Consider the following 20,762-nt stretch of genomic DNA (forward strand, 5'->3'; position numbering starts at 1 on the left):
CAGTCTCAAAACTTGTCTCGTGCACATCCCTACAAGTCTGGCTCAAGATTTGTTATCATAAGGTACAGGACTATTGTCCTTGTTGTCCTTAAACTAAATATACATAAAACGTTATCGTTGCAAAATGTCATTTTATATTTATGATCTGAGGGTATTCGTGAATATAATTTGAACTGAAAATTCAATTTCAATACATAATTTGAACAGAAAATGCATCATTTCTATTCATAATTTGTATTTGAATTACTATTTTATTTCTAATTTGAATTTGGAAATCCTATTTTTGATATTAAATAGAAATATTACTAATTATAGTAGTAGTACTATTTAAGGTTTGAGACAAAAGTACTATTTCTTCTCATAATTTGAAGCAGATTTATGATCAAATTATAAATGTTATTTTTTTTATTATTCAATGAGAATTGGTAAAACAATTTCTATTCTTTGTTTGAAATAAATTTTAGTTATTTGGATGATTAAAACCAGTTGAGAATGCTCGAAGAGCATTGCCAGAACGAACTTAAAAAACAATTCTTTTTTTTTCGAAATTTACCTATATGATATTGTAAATTAAATTTATTTGATTAAATTCAATAAATAATACACCTACATATTTGGAACCTGCGTATTAGCTATATTGAGCTGTCGTCACATTCCATCACCGTAAATATACTGAAAATGCAGATGTAACCAGTAGCCACCGGTTACTATTTCGTACCAAAATGTTCACCATTCTCTTAGGTATTAATCAACACCAATATGATCTCTCTATGACTTACGGTTATCGAGATATCGCTTCTTAAATCTCCCGAAATCGGAACTATTTTTTGGCCAATATATCGAGAACGGTAAGTCCTGGAGAGATGATATTTTTGTTGATCAATACCTAAGAGTAATGGTAAACATTTGGTACCAATACTAAATGGTGGCCACTAGCCAATGGCCATTGGCAAGTTGGACAGTGGCCAGCGGTTACTATTTGGTACCAAAATGTTCATCATCCTCTTAGATATTGATCAACACCAATATCATCCCTCTACATATAACTTATGGATTTCGAGATATGGCTCCTTAAATCTCCCGAAATCGGACTTTTTTTTTTTTTACCAATATCTAGGGAATGGTAAGAGTGACGCAAAAAATCTCATCACTTTCTCAGATAGTTTTTGATGCTCTATCGAATGGATAGCTCAACATTGAAAAATTCGCAAATAACAGACAGACAGACACACAGCCATAGAGAATTCAGTAACGCACTTCTTAAGTTCGTTGAATATAAATGTTATTTTTATCCATGTTTTGAACAGTAAATAAAATTTGTATTTATAATTTGAATGAGAAACACTATTTCTATTTCATAATTTTCAATAGGTAATATTGTTTCTATATTCATAATTAGAATCGGAAATACTATTTCTATTTGAAGTTTGATAGGTTTATTCATGATTTGAAACAAAATGTGATTTATGTTCGTGACTTTAATTATATACTAAATCTCTTCCCGATTTGAGCTATAAGTATTTTATATAAAATTGTGATCTGAATTTCAATTATAGTTTCTATTTATAATTTGAATTCCAAATAGCCTATATTCCAAAGTTTGATCTATATACATTTGAAGTTTGAACCTATTTACTATTTAAATCAGCAAAATCATTTCCGTTTATAATTTGAATCTTTTTCTTTAACTATTTCTATCAATAATTTTTAACAAAAGCCTAGTTCTATGTATGATTTTAATTGGAGAAACTATCTCTATTTATCGTTTGAACCAAAAATAGTAGTTGTAGTTAAAAGTTTGATCAGAAATGTTATCTTGTCATTTCAAAAGGATGTACTATTGTATTCATATGGAATCTCTATATACAATTGAAATCCTCATGAGTTGAGTGACTGACCAACACCCAGTGGACAGTACATAAAACTTGAATATATAGAACCGTATATTCAAATAAGTTACCATTGAGGAGGACATTTTAGAATTCAACCTGTAAGGAAGGGAGGAGTTGCATTATTCAAAATTCCATTATATGATGTCCATATCTCGGAATCTCTTAAGATTAGAGAAATGAAATTTGTAATTTTGACTTTTCATTTAAAATAACTAAACACGTGTTTATCTTAGAAGGCAAGAAAAGAAGTGGGAAGAAAAAGGATAGGAATTGCAGTTATTTCAATGGAATGTCCACACACAGAGCCCGAAACGATTCAAAACGACACAAAAATGCATGTCTTCAAATTTAGACATACTTTAATGTGTACAAATGAATTGCCTTCTAATGGTGGACATAAGGAAATATGTCGTTTTTTTTTCTGATATTACGGATATGTCCGCCATGAACATAAAAAATGTGAGCAACTATAGCATATCAAAATGATCTACTGCCTTCTTTTCATTAGTTTTGACGGACTAGTATGTTAGGTTTTGATCATTGGGGCAATGTTTGAGATGATATACTTGTACGTCAAAAATTTATACACATGCGCGGAAACGTGAGGCGGTTGTCGTTTGTCTCTTGATATCAGTGTTACCAATGTAGCACTTTGACGCTTGATTTAGAAATTTTTAAGGATATTTTTATCAAAAACAATTGGTTCATTTATCATTGTTAGAACAGAAATTTACCACCTTTTAAATGTTGTCTAGTGACTAAACTAGCATTATTTCCACTAAAATTAATATTTCTAGCGTCTTCTTGCAGTGTGTTTAGTGACAGTATTATTCACGTTGTTGGCAGTGTGTTTAGTGTCATTATGACATGTGTGTATGCCCTATTACGGACAGGTTTGACATATATTTTTATGCCACATCAACATACTTCGGGCTCTGTGTGTACATCTCGGGATTCCTTAAGATTATAGATATGAAATTTGGTATTTGAACTTTTCAATTAAAATAACTGAAAATATATTTAAGCGGTTTCAGAGTTTATTAGCTAGAAAGAAGAAAAAGAGATGCAATGGTTTACTAAAATTTCCATATGGGGCCTTTTAATTTCGTGTAAGACTTCGATTTGAGGTGAATTCAATATGAAAGGTGCAGAAGGAAGAACACATAACGTTGTCCGCAGTAACATGTGGAGGTTATAGTGACTGCGACAACTCGTGAAGCCTGGTCTCTCCACAAATTATAGAACTCCTTTCCCTCACGTGTGATGCATCGGAAGAATTCGAGATGATTCGTGTAGCTGCCTTCCGAACGTAGCAAAGTACGCCAAACTTATAAGATATGTCAAACGAGCGACAAAAAACAGTACTTAAAAAACTATAACATTTAACACTAACAATTATTCGAGTGAAATTGTAACAATAATAATAGCAAAAAGAATTACGACCACAACAACAACAACACAACGAAATTTAGTAGCAATCCGATAACACTGTATCCACAGATGTACTCCGTATAGCGCAAGAAACGACACTGTCAAAATTTCGTGTGTAGGGGTTGACGACCGGGACAGACCCTCGCGTTCTATTGGGTGATGAAATTGGTAAATCTAGGTCAAGCTTCACCAGTCCTCGAGATCACTATAGTACTACATATTTCTATTCATGTCCTGAAAAGAAAACCTCTGAAATTGTGAAAATATTATTCAATTCATCAATAAAGCTGTTTTTGTATTATTGAATTGTATTTTTCGAAAATGTTATATTTCGAAAATCGGTTTTTGACAATTTTCCCGATACTTGCCTCCCTTGATTTTAATGTCATTTTGAGTCTCTTTGAGAGTATTCCTGCTCTTAAAAATGTCTTCATCAGGATTCATCTGAAAGAAGAAATGTACATGAATTTATTATATTCCGTGTGGAATTTGATTTTTGACTATGCTATCCTACTCAACTAGCGTCGTCAGTTCGGCTATGTGGGACTACAGGAGATCGTTGGCAACTTAGAGGAGATTTTAAACTACAACACTAGGTCTTACAAAGTTTAAATTTCCCTTTCTATGTTTCAACTCCTTGAAGTGGTTTGCACCATTCTCCCATATTACAGAAGTCATATCAACTCCGTACAAAGAACACTACACATCTATTACAAAAAGCGAATTAAAACCCTAAAATATAGTAGATAGATTAGTTTCTTGTGGCGGTGCACAGTCAGGACTGGAAGGGTAGAGGGTGTCTTGTGTATGCCACAAATGTAAAGAAGGAAAAGCATGTAGAATGGAGTGTGGAGTAAGATAGAAAAAACAAACAAGAAAAGCAGAAATAGGCAGATAAGAGAATAAGGGAGTCAGAAGACGAGTAAAATGGGGTTGCAATTTTCACTTGCAGTCCTTTTGTTTGAGAAGAAGACTTCTTAAAATGTTTGTGAGCCTCTTTGTTACTTAAAAGGGTTGAGTCAAGAATGAAAGGGATGCTATAGAGGGGTGGGATAAAACGGAGTAATAGTAGTTGTACTAATTTTTGCTCTCTCTCTGGTAAGAGGAAAGCGCTGCACAAGGGGTTGGAAGTCAGATAACGTTTCTTCCATCAGATAATTTTCAACCCCTACGTTTGCACCGAAACGTCTTCTTCTGTAACGCTTACACAAGAAGAGCGAAACATAGTCCCCTACTTTTTTTTTAATTCAAGCAATTCTCAACACTACTCTACTCTTACCAACATCACGTCACCCTCTTTTACGCTGCAAAAGTAAGTAAGTAAATTATTAATAACAATAATAAAAAAGGCACAGCTTAACAACCCCTTTCTGTCTTAATTGCCCCTTCATTCTAAATATAAAATCATTTTGGTCCTTTCTGTACAAAAGTTTTTCTTTCCTTATTTTTATCTCTTTTCATTTGGCATATCCTACGATGGTAGTCAAATCCACTGAATATTCAAAAAGAAGAAGAGGTAGAGAAATAAATTAGATTGCTTTTTTTTTCATAATTCAAGATTAAACAAGAGAGAGATGAAGAGGAAAAATTTCTTCTATGGAAGTTTTTTTAAGAAAAAAAGTATTAAAGATTTTTTATAAATATGTAAATTTTTCTATATTGACTGTATTAAAAAATACGACTTTTAATTTATCGGACTTACGTATGTATTTAAGATTACAAGTCTTTCATTCATGATAATGGTTGAACTGCTAATTGAAAAACCTTAAAAAAAAAAAAAAAAAAAAAACTTTTTTAAATACCAATATCCTGCTCCTAATTATAGGGTAAGGCTTATATTAATGCACTCACACACATACACTTTATTATATTAATTTATACATAGGTCATAAAGATCGCTTAATTAATTGGAAACATCACATTGCATATTTACTGTGGTATTTAACCAGTTTTACCGAGAGACAGTAATGTATTAGTTAACGCTGTTATTTCGCCTTTGGGATGTCCCGGACAAATTCGTGTCGGTCATTCTGACGGAGTTTTACTACGTTTCCTTCATTCCTGCTACAATACTACAAACGTAAAACATTCGACAGAATATGATGTTATTTGCTACCTTTGTGCACTGCTTCTGTTGTATTCTGGACTGGACATGGATGCGACAGTAGCGAAACCTATTCTTAAGAAGTTGAACCAGTTGCAAGGAAGTGCCTCACCGTATTTCTTACCGTTCTAGCTCTACGGAAAACAGTATTGGAACCGGAAGTAGTAATAAATGTCAACCACTGATTGCTCTAGTAGTGTTGCAGGTTGTGATGGTATGCTCTCTTGCGCCCCTGAATCATTTGCAGAAAACCGTTTGTTGCTCTTTAATACCACTTTATTCTATGGCGATAAAAGTTGAAACCGGAAATGGTTTATTTGAACCACACGGTTTGAATGAGATTAACGAAGGAGATGGAACATATTCTTGGGATACCAAATCAATTTACAAAAACTGCAACCTGCAACACTCAAGCAAAACCGGAAGTTGTTGAAATTTACTGCTACAAGTACTTCCGGTTTAAATATTGATTTCCGTAGAGCAAAAATTGTAAGAGATATTAGAGATGCAGTTTCTTGCAATCTATTCACCTTCTCAAGAGTAGATTTTTTCTCTTCCTTTAACTTTCTACATTTCCGGTTTCGACATTTATCGCTATAGAAGAAAAGCGATAATAGATAGCGACAAGGGTTTTCCTGAATCGATAGAACTTGAACCTGTTCCTCGGATATGAAATTCAGGGTCTGAAGTGAACATACCACCTTAACCCGGAACACTACAACGAAATCGGAAGTATTTGGAATTTGTTACTACTTCCGGTTTCAATATTGATTTCCTTGGAGCTGAAAACGGTAAGAGAGATCGAGATGCGGTTTTTGCAATCGATCCAGCTTCCCAAGAGTAAGTTGTATCTCCTTCCTTAACCATCTTTCCGATCCGAAAGTTGTTGAAATTAATGACTTCCGGTTTCAAGCCTTATCCCCATATAACAAAAACAGTAAGACATAGCAAGTAATGTTAACATGATCAGCATCCGAGGAAAAGGTTCTATCTTTGATCTTATTAATCAATTGCAACCAGTAGTTGGGTGTTGAATTGTCATAGTTTGGAAGTCCACCGAGGTGTCACACTGTGAAACTAAACTCATGACTTGTTTTATTTATTTGTAGACTGTTTGGGTAAATATTTGACTGTTACCTACCATATTGTAACTATTGTTTTTTGTTTGTTTGTTTGTTTGTTTGTTTGCTTTCTTCTAATGGTCACAAACGTACTACTAATTATGACACAGACAATCCTAACAGTGATACACAGACTATTTGAAATATAACTTCGCAGGCTAATTTTGGATAATTTTGTATATTACTTAATGCAATTCTGCAATGCTTCACTCTGGTCAACAGAGTAAAAGACTCCATCGTTACTGTTAACAACAAATTATAATTTTACACGCAGTGAGTCAGGATGACAAATTCTAAATAACTTGGCGTTACCTAGAAAGACAAATTACTTGAATCTGCTAATGGGACAGATTTAGCGACTACATTTCTTATGGACATGATCAATCATTATGTAATTCACTTCAAAAATCATGTACATTAGAATCATCATCATACCGTGAAGAGTTTGATCAATTGCAATTCTAAATCTAAACCGCCTCGGACTAACTCGATCGCGAAGGAACATAAATGTTTTCAACGTACTGAACATTCCATCTTTTGATCTCTTATAAAAAGTATCATTCTCCTACTTCTACTACTAGGACTATATCATGATTGAAATAAAATTACGTTTATGAGACAGTTTTTAGGCCACCATTTCTCAAAGACACAATCAATCATACCAAAAATACCAAAATCATATCCACTATCATTGCCCAAAGTTTGGTCATTTTTGCTCCAGACAGTGTTGGGGAAAACAGCTCGAACAGAAACATGAAGTGAACATACGGGAGTTAGCTCACGCAACTTAGTAAATATCGCTCATTCACACAATATATCACAGTGTTCTTATTAGCTAAACTCAAACTAATGTATCTCAGAATCTATTGAGAGTTGGGCATAGGTTTGTTAAGAACTTCTATTCGGAAGAATTGTGTGAATAGAGAAATTCTTAATCTACCATTGTTTTGAATAATACGGTTCTTAACAGCTGTCTGTGACTGTTAAGAGTTTGTTATTCAGATTTAACGACACGTGTTCCTTAAGAACTGTAGTATTCAGGACAATGGTAGAGTAAGTTCGGCAGAGATGGACCCCGTGGGTGAAACGAACCAGGGCCATAATTCGTAAACTATTCACCAGAGTGCAGCGTGAATATTGGTGTAGTGTCATGGCGGATGTATGCTAGACACTGTGACTTTTCCTGAAGCGGAAGACCACACATTTCTTCAACAGACGAGAAATTTTATTTCAGGTAAGTCAAAACATTTTTTTTTTTTTTTTACCAAATTTCATTGAAAGCAATATTCAACGTTCTTGATGTAGATTTCTTCCATTTAACTTTTTATTAGACCATTTCATCATAAAGGAACGTGTCAATGAAAACAATGAAGTTTCCCGCAGTCAAAAACTACAACAAGTAGACTACCCTTTTTTACCTCTCCTTCTTGGGATAGACGAACCACTGCCATTGTGGGACTGATGGACCACATCAGCTTACAGAAGACACGGAGAGGAAGGTTAAGTGCACCAAATCGACCACAAAAAACAAAATACAAGAAAACAAGAAGAACAGAATTCCGATTATACCTTCATCTTCATTCAGTGATGGTTATCAATCGATACCCCTAATATATGCTGACAGTGATGATATGGAGAAGTATGATGGGAACGAGTGTATTGGATCCGACGAAAATTATAATGAAACAAGAAGCGAAGACGATTGGATATAGTGTATTATGTGTGAACGCTGGTTACATGATGGCTGTTCGAAATATGAGAATGTGATTTGAGTGGCAAGGCTTTCAAATATGCAAAAGAAGATGCAATGTACGGTACAATGTAATTATTAGCACTAATATTTTTCTTAAAACATGAAACTTATGTATTCTTGCCATTTGCAAATGTTTCTTTTCTAGATTCGATGTTGAAAAGGAAGTTCATTATTAGATTTTCCATATTTTTATCTTAGTTTAATCATTATTAGATTATATGAGATCAATATTAGATTTAAGGGAAAACTTGGTAGCTATATAATATCTACTTTATTAATATAACGTATTTAAAGACAAAACTGTTCCAAATTATTTCTTTATTTATCTATTGTTTAGGTTCTGCATATGGTCCACCACTCCCAAAGTCCACGGTTCATCTAATCATAGTACTATGACATAGCTGGACCAGTCAGCCACTTTTTCAAGCTTAAATTTCGGGTAGAAATACATTCTTTATTGATCCTTTAGTTATGGTTACAGGAAGTCCGTTTTGGATTTCGTGTAGAGAAACATGCTCTACATGCACAATTATTCGAGTTATTGGAGGCAAAAAAAAAAAAAAAAAGAGGTTCGTCTCTACCGAACTTACATGTTTGTTAAGAATTTATTCTGAGCAATGGTGTGAGCAATGAAGTTCTTAAAAAATATCCAACATTGTCCTAAGTAATATATTTCTTAACAATCATGGATGATTGTTAAGAACTGGTTACCAATAGAAAATGACACATGTTCATTAGAAAGAACGACATTATATTTGTTAAGAATTGTATTACTCAGAAAAATGATACATATTTGTTAAGAACTTTATTACTCAAAACAATCCATAAGAATATTTTCTTTTTCCTAAAGCACCCTGTATATATTTGCGTGCATCTATATAGATATGAGAGAGCAGTATAGAGAAAGCACACCATGAAGCCGATTAATATTCAATTGCCTGATGGCAATACATATTACATAGCCTACGCCACGCAGATGACAAAACCCAGCATTGGTGTAGGTTCCTAGGGTGTTACTCTCGAGAATGTGTTAGAGTCGATGTATGTATATAGAAGATTGCTATATACCAGTCTATATTTTGTTATTGTTGTTCTTAGTTATAAAGCGACGGACAGGTGTGTTCACATTTTACTCCTTATATACGTGCTCCCCACAATCTCTTATTGTATAATACGATCAGATAAGAACTGAATGTGTGGAGGTGACCTGAAATAAGGTGTTGTTTTCCTATATATGAAGTCTTTCTATTTCACATATAAAGCATCAAAGAAAGAAAAAAAAGGATAGGTGGAAAATACATGGATCCGAACGCAATCGCAAATCACTATATACACACACACACCGCTCAAACAGTTTAGGTTTCAGGAAAGCTTTTTGTGTGGTCCACCCTTGTTTGAAGAAAACATACGAGACCAGCAATGCTGGACATTGTAGAAATCTTAGCCGCACATATTTACGTACGGATACTCTATACTTAACTAACAGCGATGCACAAGCAACGAATCTCTAATTAACTTCCTTTGTGTTCCTGTCGCAGTTCTCGTATGTCCATTTATTGAATTCAAAACAGAGAAAGAGACAGAGAGCAGTGCTTCTTATATATATATATATATATATATATATATATATATATATATATATATATATATAGGATAGTGGAAAAGATAGATCTCCAGCAAGGTTCTTAATCTTATATTTGTCCTGGGTTCGGTAACCAACTGAGTGATAAATGATGCCACTCAAACTTCATTGAAAATATGGGCGTACACTAAAATATACTGCAGTGAAACTCGAGGAATCTAATAATAATAATAACAATAAAATGTAAATTGAATAAGGAAGTGGCTAGATAAATTAATCATATGTGAAGTTTCGACACCATAAATAGGGCAAGCCCAATATAATTTACATTTTGATCATTGATCGTAGTGGAACTGGAAATCTGAGGAAAGGGTATATCAACTGGAAGGATTACAAGTTTTGCAACTGTAACGCGATAAACACAATGAGAGATGAGAGTATATTGAAATTCTCTTGAGGTGGAGATATGTTCCCCCCGTACTCCCCACTTCGAGCACTGATTTTAATTTTTTTTTAAAAAGTTAGACATCTAAGTTTGTGTATCGCACTAATCCTAGTAATAAACAGTCTGTTAATAGATGTCGCCATTTGCGCTATAATTTGCCTGCCTAAAGCTGATAGATTTTGCTAACTTCGCTACCATTTGCTCGCGGTGGCTCAGGTGTAGAGCATTCATCTCTGGTGTATCGGGTCCTTGGTTCGATCCGAGCTCGCGCCAAGTGAGTTTTGTGATGGACAAACACGGTGTGTGTAAGTTTTCTTCAGATTCTCCTGTTTCCTCCTACTTTCATCATTCCACCATTTCATTCATTTCTCATCATCACCGTCTGCTTAGCCTAGCCGGCATAACCATGGGACGTAAAACTTAAAGATTTCATTTCGTTTCGTTTCTGTGGTTCTTTACCTGCGACGTTGCCACATATTGCAGTTCGGGTCTCCAAACAAGGAACCGAAAGCTATACAATTATATATATATATATATATATATATATATATATATATATATATGTGTGTGTGTGTGTGTGTGTGTGTGTGTGTGTGTGTGTGTGTATGTATATATTGCTTTATTTTGACTTGTAGAATAATGCTCTGTAGTCCGTGGACGCCATTTTTAGAACACTGAATATAGCACTTGAATTTCTTATTACTAAGTGTAAATTTCTACCAAGACTACTTCCAAAAGTGAAGCACTTAAATCCACAAAACGAGACAATAAACTTTCGAGCTGTGATGATACAAGCGTTTTTAGAATCGAAAAGAAACCAATTTTTTTACAAAATTTAGAAGACGAGATGAGAAAATCATATTTCTCGTTTTGTCTCATCACGTGGGCAACAGTAACCACTACAATTCGTATTTCTGGTTAATGCTGCCCATGTTAGTATTTCTAGACAGCAGAGCACATTTACTGTTATGATAAATATACTGACATAAGTTAAGGTTACCCGAGCTTGGAGATCCGAGGATTAATCAAAGAAATTCCCCAATTGCCGCACAACGGTGGATTATCACCGAGAATTCTGAAAACTACCCTTTTCTTCACCATAAATGAAACACATAAATGACAGAACTGCTATTTTATGGACTTTAGTTAAACCGTTAAACTAGTTAAACTTTTTGGATCAAAAAAGCCAATATATTTCAATCAAAATTTTTCTTGTAAGCCTTACATCTGGAGAACTACATATAGTGTAGTCAAACTCAAACTCGATTTAGGGGAAGTTCAAAAATTTTGTGACCCCTGATTCAAACATTAATTAATTAGCTAAGATCGCAATTTTTTAAATCCATTTTCCGGTTTTCCTAAAATTCTTGTTATAGAATATATTGCTGAATGTAAAGAATAGTGAAAAGAGATGCAACTGTATTTTCATCATTAACTTGTTGAAATAAAACACCTTAGTACCTGTGCGGAGAACAAAACAAAGCAAATTGAGATACCAAGATCATGATTAAGTTATGGTATCAAAAATATCAGATATTAATGTATTAAAACCTGAAATGGTCTACCATTAAGTGCCAGAGAACTGTATACTTTTAGCAAATTTAAAAAAGTAAAAAAAGTCGTTAGTATGTTATTATTATTAATATTTTTAAGAACTTATTAAGTATTTACAACCTTATGCAATTTTGTATTATATACGTACATGGATAAATATTAAGCATTAACTCGTTACCTTATAGTCTAATAGATTTATGTAAAAACATCTCTGAAAGGGAAAGCCAAATACAGCAGAAGCTCGGCCTCTCCCTTAATCATTTGTAAAGATTGTCATATTTTGTAATCATATACATATTAATAAATCCTAAATTCTAAACAATATCGTTAGTACCACTTCTAAAAAAAAAATGCATTCATTTCTTTCCAATCGTCAGTCAAGTACCCTTATTTTTTAATATGCAAAGAACATTTGAAACCTTTTTCCCCTGGAGAATCTTACAAAAACCTTAAGTTTAAAATTTGGTGCTGATACGTTAAGCGGTACGACTTGTAAGCGAGTGTATTGTACACATCGGAACGAACAGGGGGGCGGTCACGCAAACATCCATCTTTCGCCATATAGGAGCTATGAAACGTGTAAATTCATTAAAATCTCGAATTTTATTATTATTATTTCCACGACCAGAATCTTTCCTCTCTTCTACCGTCACTCGCAACTAAAATGAGTAACAATGTCATGTGTACAGACACAACGCAAAGGAATTTAGTTTTTATGGCGTGATATTTTTCTCAATTAATATCGAAACCGCAAATTTACTAGACTTCTACCACTTCCCGTTTCAGTACAGAGATTCGAGTGTAGATGCAGTGTTGCATTATTGGGACGCTCAATTGGTGTCAGTAAAAGTGTTTCTTGATATCTATTATCGTTTTAAGTGTTGAACTATGTTAAAAGATGTCTGGTAGACTATGGCACTTTTTATGATTTATTACGAATATGATATACACGTGGAACATGGTTATTATCAATAATTAAATCACTGAGTCAGGAAACCAGTTATCTTCATTTTACAGAAGAGACAAAAAAACTAAAGCTGTCTCCAGGATACGTCATGTTTTCAAACTAAAGGGGGATTTCAATGCTCAATATTTTCTATAACTAGTGAGAGGAGATGACTTGTTTTCATTCTAAAAGCGTGTCCACATCGGTTGAGCTGGAAAATGCCATAATCTTAATTTGGTTAAAATGTGGAGACGACTGGTTTTCAAACTCATCGACTCAATTGTATTCAACTTTAAATGGAAATTGAATGAAATTTTTAATTTCAGTGTTTGATATATGAAATATCCAAACCGGGTACTTTTTATTATTATTACTATTATTATTATTATAAATCCTACTAAAAATATCTTATCGGAAATTAAGAGTTACGGTAAATTTTCCAAAATAATAAAAATCGCCACCAGCCTCCTTACGAAATTGAATTTAGTACTCTTCTCGTTCTGTGGGTTGAGGAAGGTGGATTATAAGTAAAAGTAAATTATTATTTAAAAAAAAAAAGATTTTATGCAATGAAAACAGTGGAGGAGAAATGAAAAATTCTGTGAAAATTCACGTGTCGCTTATTCGGAATCGAACCAAGGATCCTTAGTGCGTATGTTATAGTTTTGTCCCTTATTTTAATTTTGAGTTGAATTGATTTCGAGTTTAATATCGCTGTCAGCATTCATGCTATACGAGACGAGACCTACTGAATAACGTATCCACATGAGCTCCCACCGGGAACCGAAGCCGGGTCTGCCACGTCAAAGGCACGTACGCTAACCACTTAGCCACGAAGGAGCTTTATTTTTGTCATCCCTATATATATATATATATATATAGGCCGGATCCAAGGGGGCTATAGCCCCCCTTGACGCTCAGATATACACTGGATAAAGTGGGCTTCAATCCAGCTTTACACTGGATAAAGCTACAAACTATGGTTTAGCCCCTCCGTTGATCAGATCCTGGATCCGCCACTGTATATATATACCTAGGTAGATAGCTTAAGAAGTAAAATGGTTGTAGGAGAAATTTTCTGATCAAATTTAGTTTCATATGTATATGTGTATAATATATGGAACGTTCACAACCTAATACATATATCTACAAGTGTAAATACGCTATGATAAATCAATTTTAAGATACATATTATAATCCGTAACAGAACAAGAATTAAATGAAGCAATAAAATTCAACTGAGACTTAAAAAAAAACTCAGGCTCTTCAGTCAAACGTGCTCTTGACAGCTCTTGTCATGAGGTGTGTACTGAAAAAAAAAAAAAAAAACTCATACGTTTAATTTTCAGGTAGATAAACGAATCATGTGAGAAAATAAAAACAAATTTTTCTCTCACTTGTCAAATCCATGGCGTAGATAAAACTCCTCACGCATGTTAATAACGGAGTGTATAACACATTGTAAAGAGACAAGGAAAAAAATAGTGGAATAATTGAAATGTACAGCATGTAAATGAGAAGTCATCGGAGTTTCAATGAACACGTCGTTTTATTTAGTACTTATATATTATACTGTTAAAACCACAGCAACGAGTAAGAAATTTCAACAAATGTACAGCGTGTTCCAAAAGACTGGTACCATAAGGAATATGGAAATGTATTTTGCAGTTTTATAATACTCATAATACTGGATAAGTAGACCATAGAATCTCAATTTTTGCTTCCTCTTGTATTATGTAATTCATCTGCAACTCCATTTTTTCTGCTTTCGTATGCATGCAGGAATTATATTTCTGGGCTTTCGGTGAGGCCATTATAGCCCATCACTGGAGAAATGACGTCCCTCGGTGATCTCACTACTCAAAGGAATGAAGAAGGAAGAATGGAATGGGGAATGAAGGAAGAGGCCTAGGACCCCTGTGTTAGGTGCCATCCCGGCATTTGTCTGGTATGAATGAGGAAAACTCGGGAAAATCCTTACTTAGAATGACTGGCCCCAAAAAGCTTTTACCTTTCCTACGAATTGTCCTCACTGGAAATTGAACCCGGAAATGCTTGCAATTCGCATCAAAGACGAGAGTGACGGCGACTACGGTACGCGGGTCCACTTGTTACAAGAAATCACTTTTCAATTATCCCAACGTTCTTGTTTTTTAAAGAAAAATCCATTTTTCATTTATTCCAACGTTGCTATCTTAAATAGTGCATTCGAAATCTGCAACTTTCAACATTCCTGTGAGACCAGATGTTTGGGACATTCTCTGGATACATTATCACTATCGTCATTTTGCTTCACATAATATCGTCATAAATATTTGCCGCAGTTCCCGTGCATTGCAGTCTTAAGCTAACATCTTTGTTTTCGTCGTAGAAATTTAAGGTTTAACACCATCTGACAATTGTAATCTTTTTATACTCTCATCGTAGCTTCTACAATCCATTTTTATCTCCCACAGTGCAATAGGTGCTCTGTTAGGTTATAAAATAACTTATGAACATGATCTTAAAAGCGCATTCAATTGAGTACTAGTTGTGCTACGAACTAAGTTCTTAGCAGCAACTATACTTCGGTTATTGCTACTCCACGACAACTTCTTACTGAATAGCCACGCCTTATTATTTTCTAGATTAACTTTATTATGATATGTTGACTACTACACGTATTAGTCCTAGTATTTCAATTTACATATGACAACTCTCACATCCATTTACAACGATTACTCATCTATTACTCATGGTTCCTACAACCATAACAATTACTCACCATTGTCCTAAGAATTATATCCTCCGCAAACTCACACATCTCTATTAAATCACGATTAGGGCCTACTATATATATATATATATATATATATATATATATATATATATATATATATATATATATATATATATATATATATATATATATATATATATATATATATATATAAATATTATTCAATATCAGCAAATGTACACCAACTTACATATACATCATTAAATTATTCTTATTAACGAGTAGATTGACAATGGGTTACTGTCAATGGGGATTGACAATGACAGTATGATGTAGGTTATGACATACAGGCCCTAAATAAACATTAGGGTAAACTGATTTTTTTTTTTTAATTTCGATTGGACGGGTTGTAGAAAAGTTGCCTTGTGTTAGAGGTAGTCAACACAGAAAATTTTAATTTTTTTGTCAACCCCTTCATGGGACTTAAATATTTTTATGTATGTTGTATGCAACCCGCACGACACTAAGAAGAAAATTGCATTCAGGGTGGGGAAAAATCATGATTTTTTAAAAAAAAATCATTTTTGATTTTTTTGATTTAAATCGATTTTTTTGATTTAAATCAAATCTTTCTCCTCGTATAATGCAAGTAGCAAACTGAAGAAAAAGCATTGGGAATTAGTATTAAATGCTAATTATGTCATTTAAGTGAAAGTATTGGGGTTGAATTTTGAATTATCCCCAATCATTAACCTATATCAATCCCAAACAATGTTTCTTAACCCTTTTAAATTATGGCTCTTTTTAAACGTAAATTATAGACTTTCAGTCAAGCAGCTACAGCATCATCCCTATTTATCCTAGGGTCATGGTGCATACATCACTCTCTTTAGAATAGAACAGCTTTTGAAACGGTAACATTCACATTTCCCTATCTTGTCTCTGAAGCGGGAAATTTTGAGAGTAATCGGCATTCTCGCATTCTCCGATTATATGTTAGCACCGAAAATTCCGAAGAAGCACTTCGTTGGCTTCACAGTATGTTAGCAAAGTAGTTTGGTTTGAAATAAAGCAAAATTCTTCTCTCACCAAGGGGACGCGACACTTGTGGCTACTCGCTCGATCTGCATCCATTCTTCCAGAGAAATTAAGAAGAATCGTGTATAGTGTGATTAGTTCCAACGCTTACTTTGCGCATTATGGAAAACTTGTTGCTGGCAATGATTACGGACAGGAGCCAGGACATCCGAGTTTTAGGAGGGAGAAGAATAAAGAAGTGTCGGCAGAGAAAGGAACCAAGTCTACGTAGATTCGTTGTTCCGAAATAAACTTAGGCGCAAGTAAATATCATGAAATGATCGATTGGTTCTCAACGATGTCACCGAGCTACCATTAACAAAAGAACTTTCTTCGAGCCAAGATAGAAGAAAACATTAGAACGACAGCTACAGTTTCTGAGGAAATTTGATGTTTTCCGTGCCATACGCAAGCGGTGGAGAGGATGATAAAAGCAGTTACAGAAGCGTCAGCATCAGCGTATGAAGCGGATCGAAGAGATGGATTTATCAGGGCAAAATTACTCTCGAAAAAAATGAAAAAATTTGACTTCAAGAAGGACTATCAAATGTAAATGAGCCATAAAACGGAAGCAAGTGGGTGGGCGGGTGGAACTCGATTTGCAGCTGCTTCCTCGTGATGGATTCTGGGGGAGTTTCGGAGTGTATGTGCCGAAACGAGCTAAGAGTTGCAAGGGAAAAAGTTTATCAACAATTTTTCATGACATATATTTATGTGTTTTGAAAACATCAATACGATTTCTTCGACTAATTGATTATAATTTTTAACCACATAGGAACACCGTATCTCATAGGAACCACATAGGAACCATATCACATTTCATTTTTTTTTCTTGCGTTTTATTTTGAGCCTCAGAATGCTTCAGTGTAAAAGAGAACCGAGGATCATAGCAGTGAAGCACAATTTTCTTCGTAGTGTTGTGCGTGTTGCATAGCCGCAGATATAAAAATATTCAAGTCCAATTAGGCAAAGGAAGGGATTGACCAAACAAATTCAGACTTTCTGTGTGGACTACCACAAACACGAGGCAACTTTTCCGCAACCCGGCCAATATAAATTAATAAAGAAAATAGCTGTGCAGGACAATTTTCGTCATAGTATCGTGCGGATTGCATAGCCGGAGCTATAAAAATATTCAAGTCCCATGAGGTAAAGGAAGGGGTTGACCAAAAAAAAATATTTAAATTTTCAGTGTTGACTACCTTTAACACAAGGCAGCTTTTGCGCAACCCGGCCAATCGAAACTCCAAAATTTTTTTTCCTACCGACCCTAATAAACATTGATTTTCCAATAATTCATATCGGAATCTTCTGGCTAACAAATCAATTCGTTCAATCTATTTGAAGCAGAACTACTTTGATATCAAGTGTTTCTGAAACATCGTTTCATCTTGCTTTAAACAAGCTGTACGAGCTTTACCTACCAGGGATCGATTTGAGAAAAAAAAAAAAAAAAAACATAAGTATGTCAATTGTGAAACCATTAAGTTATTCTGTGCTACTGATATTGCACATAGCTTCATAACGTAGATTATTTGCAGATGCAAGAGCTTCTTGGATGCAACCCAAAGAAAATATTAAGTCTCCGTTATTCTCTCCCGAGGAAAATAAATGTTGTGGTCAAGGTCGGGTTAAGAAGGTCAGTACTACAACAGCGATATGAACTTTCAGTTTCCATCTTTAATGGATGGGCAATAGCAAAGAGCTTACATATCTCTCTTGAGACCAATCTTTGATGCATTAAAAAAAAATGCCCACACCATGCTGTTGTTAAAAGATATTCCCTATAGTAATATATCCCTTGTACAGTTCAAGGTCAGAGTTTGCGCTCTAACGGGTTCCAATGTAAGCAACCCAAGTATTGAGTCAATGAGACAAGCTGTAGATATTGATAAATAAAGAGACATGATCACGAAATTCAACTACTCCTGCTGATTGTTTACGAATAGCGTGTCGACCTTTATAAAATGTTAGGGTCGCGGGAACAATCCTTCGGTACGTACAGAAGATTCTGTGACCAATCGATTTCCTATGTTAAGAACGTCAAAAATGAATAACTACAAGTAATAACCACAATCATCATTAGGTCAGTTAAGAGGAGGTTCAATACGTTAGTTAGTTAGATCTGTTATAAATTTGTCTTCAACAAATTTGAGCGTGATTGACATCAGTATTTGTTATTACATCGGAAGCCAAGATTAAGTTGAACTTTTTAAAATCTTCACTAATTTCATGTTTGCTATTATTATTATTATTATTATTATTATTATTATTATTATTATTATTATTATTATTATTATTATTATTATTATTATTATTATTATTATTAAAGCTGCCTGGATTACCATACCCTCCCACCTGTTATACAGTTAGAAAATTCAGTTTATACTGCATCTGTTAGAGAATTTACACTTACGATCAATGGTGGAACCACAAATCGAAGGTTTCGGTTGGCTTGTGAAATATTTAGAGGCCAAGGTACTAACTTTTAAATAAGTTTTACACTCTTACTAATAATCACCAATGATGCCAAAACAACTTTCGAACTACTTCAACCGTTTACTGTATCTGTATATCTCTGGGTATCTTAACATGTGCAAATCCAACCACTAAAGTTCAAAGATAATTAGACTTAAACAACTAACATTGAAAACTATACAATCAACTCAGCCACTTTTGGCACATATCCAATCTGCTCATAGGCCTAGCTACTTATGGCTCATAACAAATCTAATAACCACTTGAGCCACTTCTGGCTCATTTGAGACATTCACCAAATACACAATATAAAAATTACATAGTAACGTCCTTCAATTGTTCTTACAGCTTCTCAACACCTTGTCCGATAATTCTAGATAATCTCACATCTTAACTCATAAAACCTTAACGGTTTCCACTACTTCTGGTTTTAGTGGGGGGATGGAGGTCTTGATAAACCTTATAACTGGGATGCCGAATCCACATCAAAAATCTATTTCTCGCTATTTTTTACTGTGTTACTATTTTTACTTTATGGATATATATATATATATATATATATATATATATATATATATATATATATATATATATATATATATATATATATATATATATCCTATTCTTTAAAAGCTGTATCGATTCCAAAAGAACTGTTTCTCGCTATCTGTTACCATTATTGCTTTAATACCTGACGACAAACGGACATAGCCGTTATGTAAGACTTCCCATACTTTTGCAAAGGCATAATTTGGAAGTTTAAAATGTTATTTCTTTTGGAAATTGGAATCTATGTATCCTATGTACACTATAAATATCACAAATGTGTCCACACCTCAACATTCATGCGTGTATTCACTAATAACTTGCAAATACACATTATCATTAGCTTTTCCTTTAGCATCTCTTGTTTTGTCTCGATTCTCATGTCGAAAACGAGACGATAAGTATTATTTTTACTTTCGAGACAAGAGACAAAGCGTTACAATTATAGTCTCATTTTTGGGATGATTTTTATTTGATTTCAGTTTAGCGTCCCCTTTCAGCAGCGAAGCTATATGAGACGTGGACCTACACCTTAACGTGAGGTCCGAACCATATGAGCTCCCGCTGGGAATCAAACACGGATCTCCCACGCCAAAGGTACGTACGCTATCCTCTTTGCCACGAGGGAGCTCTGTTTTCGAGAGATGAAATGAGTATGAAGACCGAGACGAGGATGAACAACACTAGTCTACCCAACTCCTAGATTCCAAACATTTTTATTGATACATCATTCATAGTATAATTATGAATTGATAAACTGATTGTATGCAAGGGCACCCATATTATGGTTTCCAAGGGGGGGGGGCAAGTATACGCGACATTTTAAATATAGGTTCAAATTTTGTTGTAATTAATGTAAAAAATCAATTGGGTTTTCGATATTCCGAAGTACGATTTCCTCTAGGGGGGCGAGCGCTCCACCTTTCCCCCGATGGGCGCTCTTGATTGTATGTACCAAATGCAGAGCATTTATCCACGTTTAAAAATAGCAAGTCATCACACAATATACTCCAATAATTAATGTGGTTTGAATATTGTTGTATTACACCCTTCGTGGACATACATTTACAAAACAAGACATAAAACTATGGAGACGAGACGGGACCCCCACAAT

The 20,762-nt window shown here is 34.3% G+C and overlaps 1 long non-coding RNA gene across 2 annotated transcripts in view; it reads right to left on the reverse strand.

Annotated features, from left to right (window-relative positions):
• The window catches only part of LOC145671883 (uncharacterized), a 155,917-nt gene that overhangs the window by 29,027 nt on the left and 106,128 nt on the right, over positions 1–20,762 (reverse strand). The window contains exon 3 of one of the 2 annotated variants that reach the window (XR_014128553.1): positions 5,026–5,087. The exons of the other annotated variant lie outside the window; for it this stretch is intronic. This is a non-coding gene — a long non-coding RNA (uncharacterized LOC145671883). The remainder of the gene's footprint in view (positions 1–5,025; positions 5,088–20,762) is intronic. 2 annotated transcript variants of the gene reach the window in all.

Source organism: Thermobia domestica, chromosome 15 (genome assembly GCF_964235325.1).
Source record: "Thermobia domestica chromosome 15, izTheDome1.hap1.1, whole genome shotgun sequence".
NCBI classification, from domain to species: domain Eukaryota; kingdom Metazoa; phylum Arthropoda; class Insecta; order Zygentoma; family Lepismatidae; genus Thermobia; species Thermobia domestica.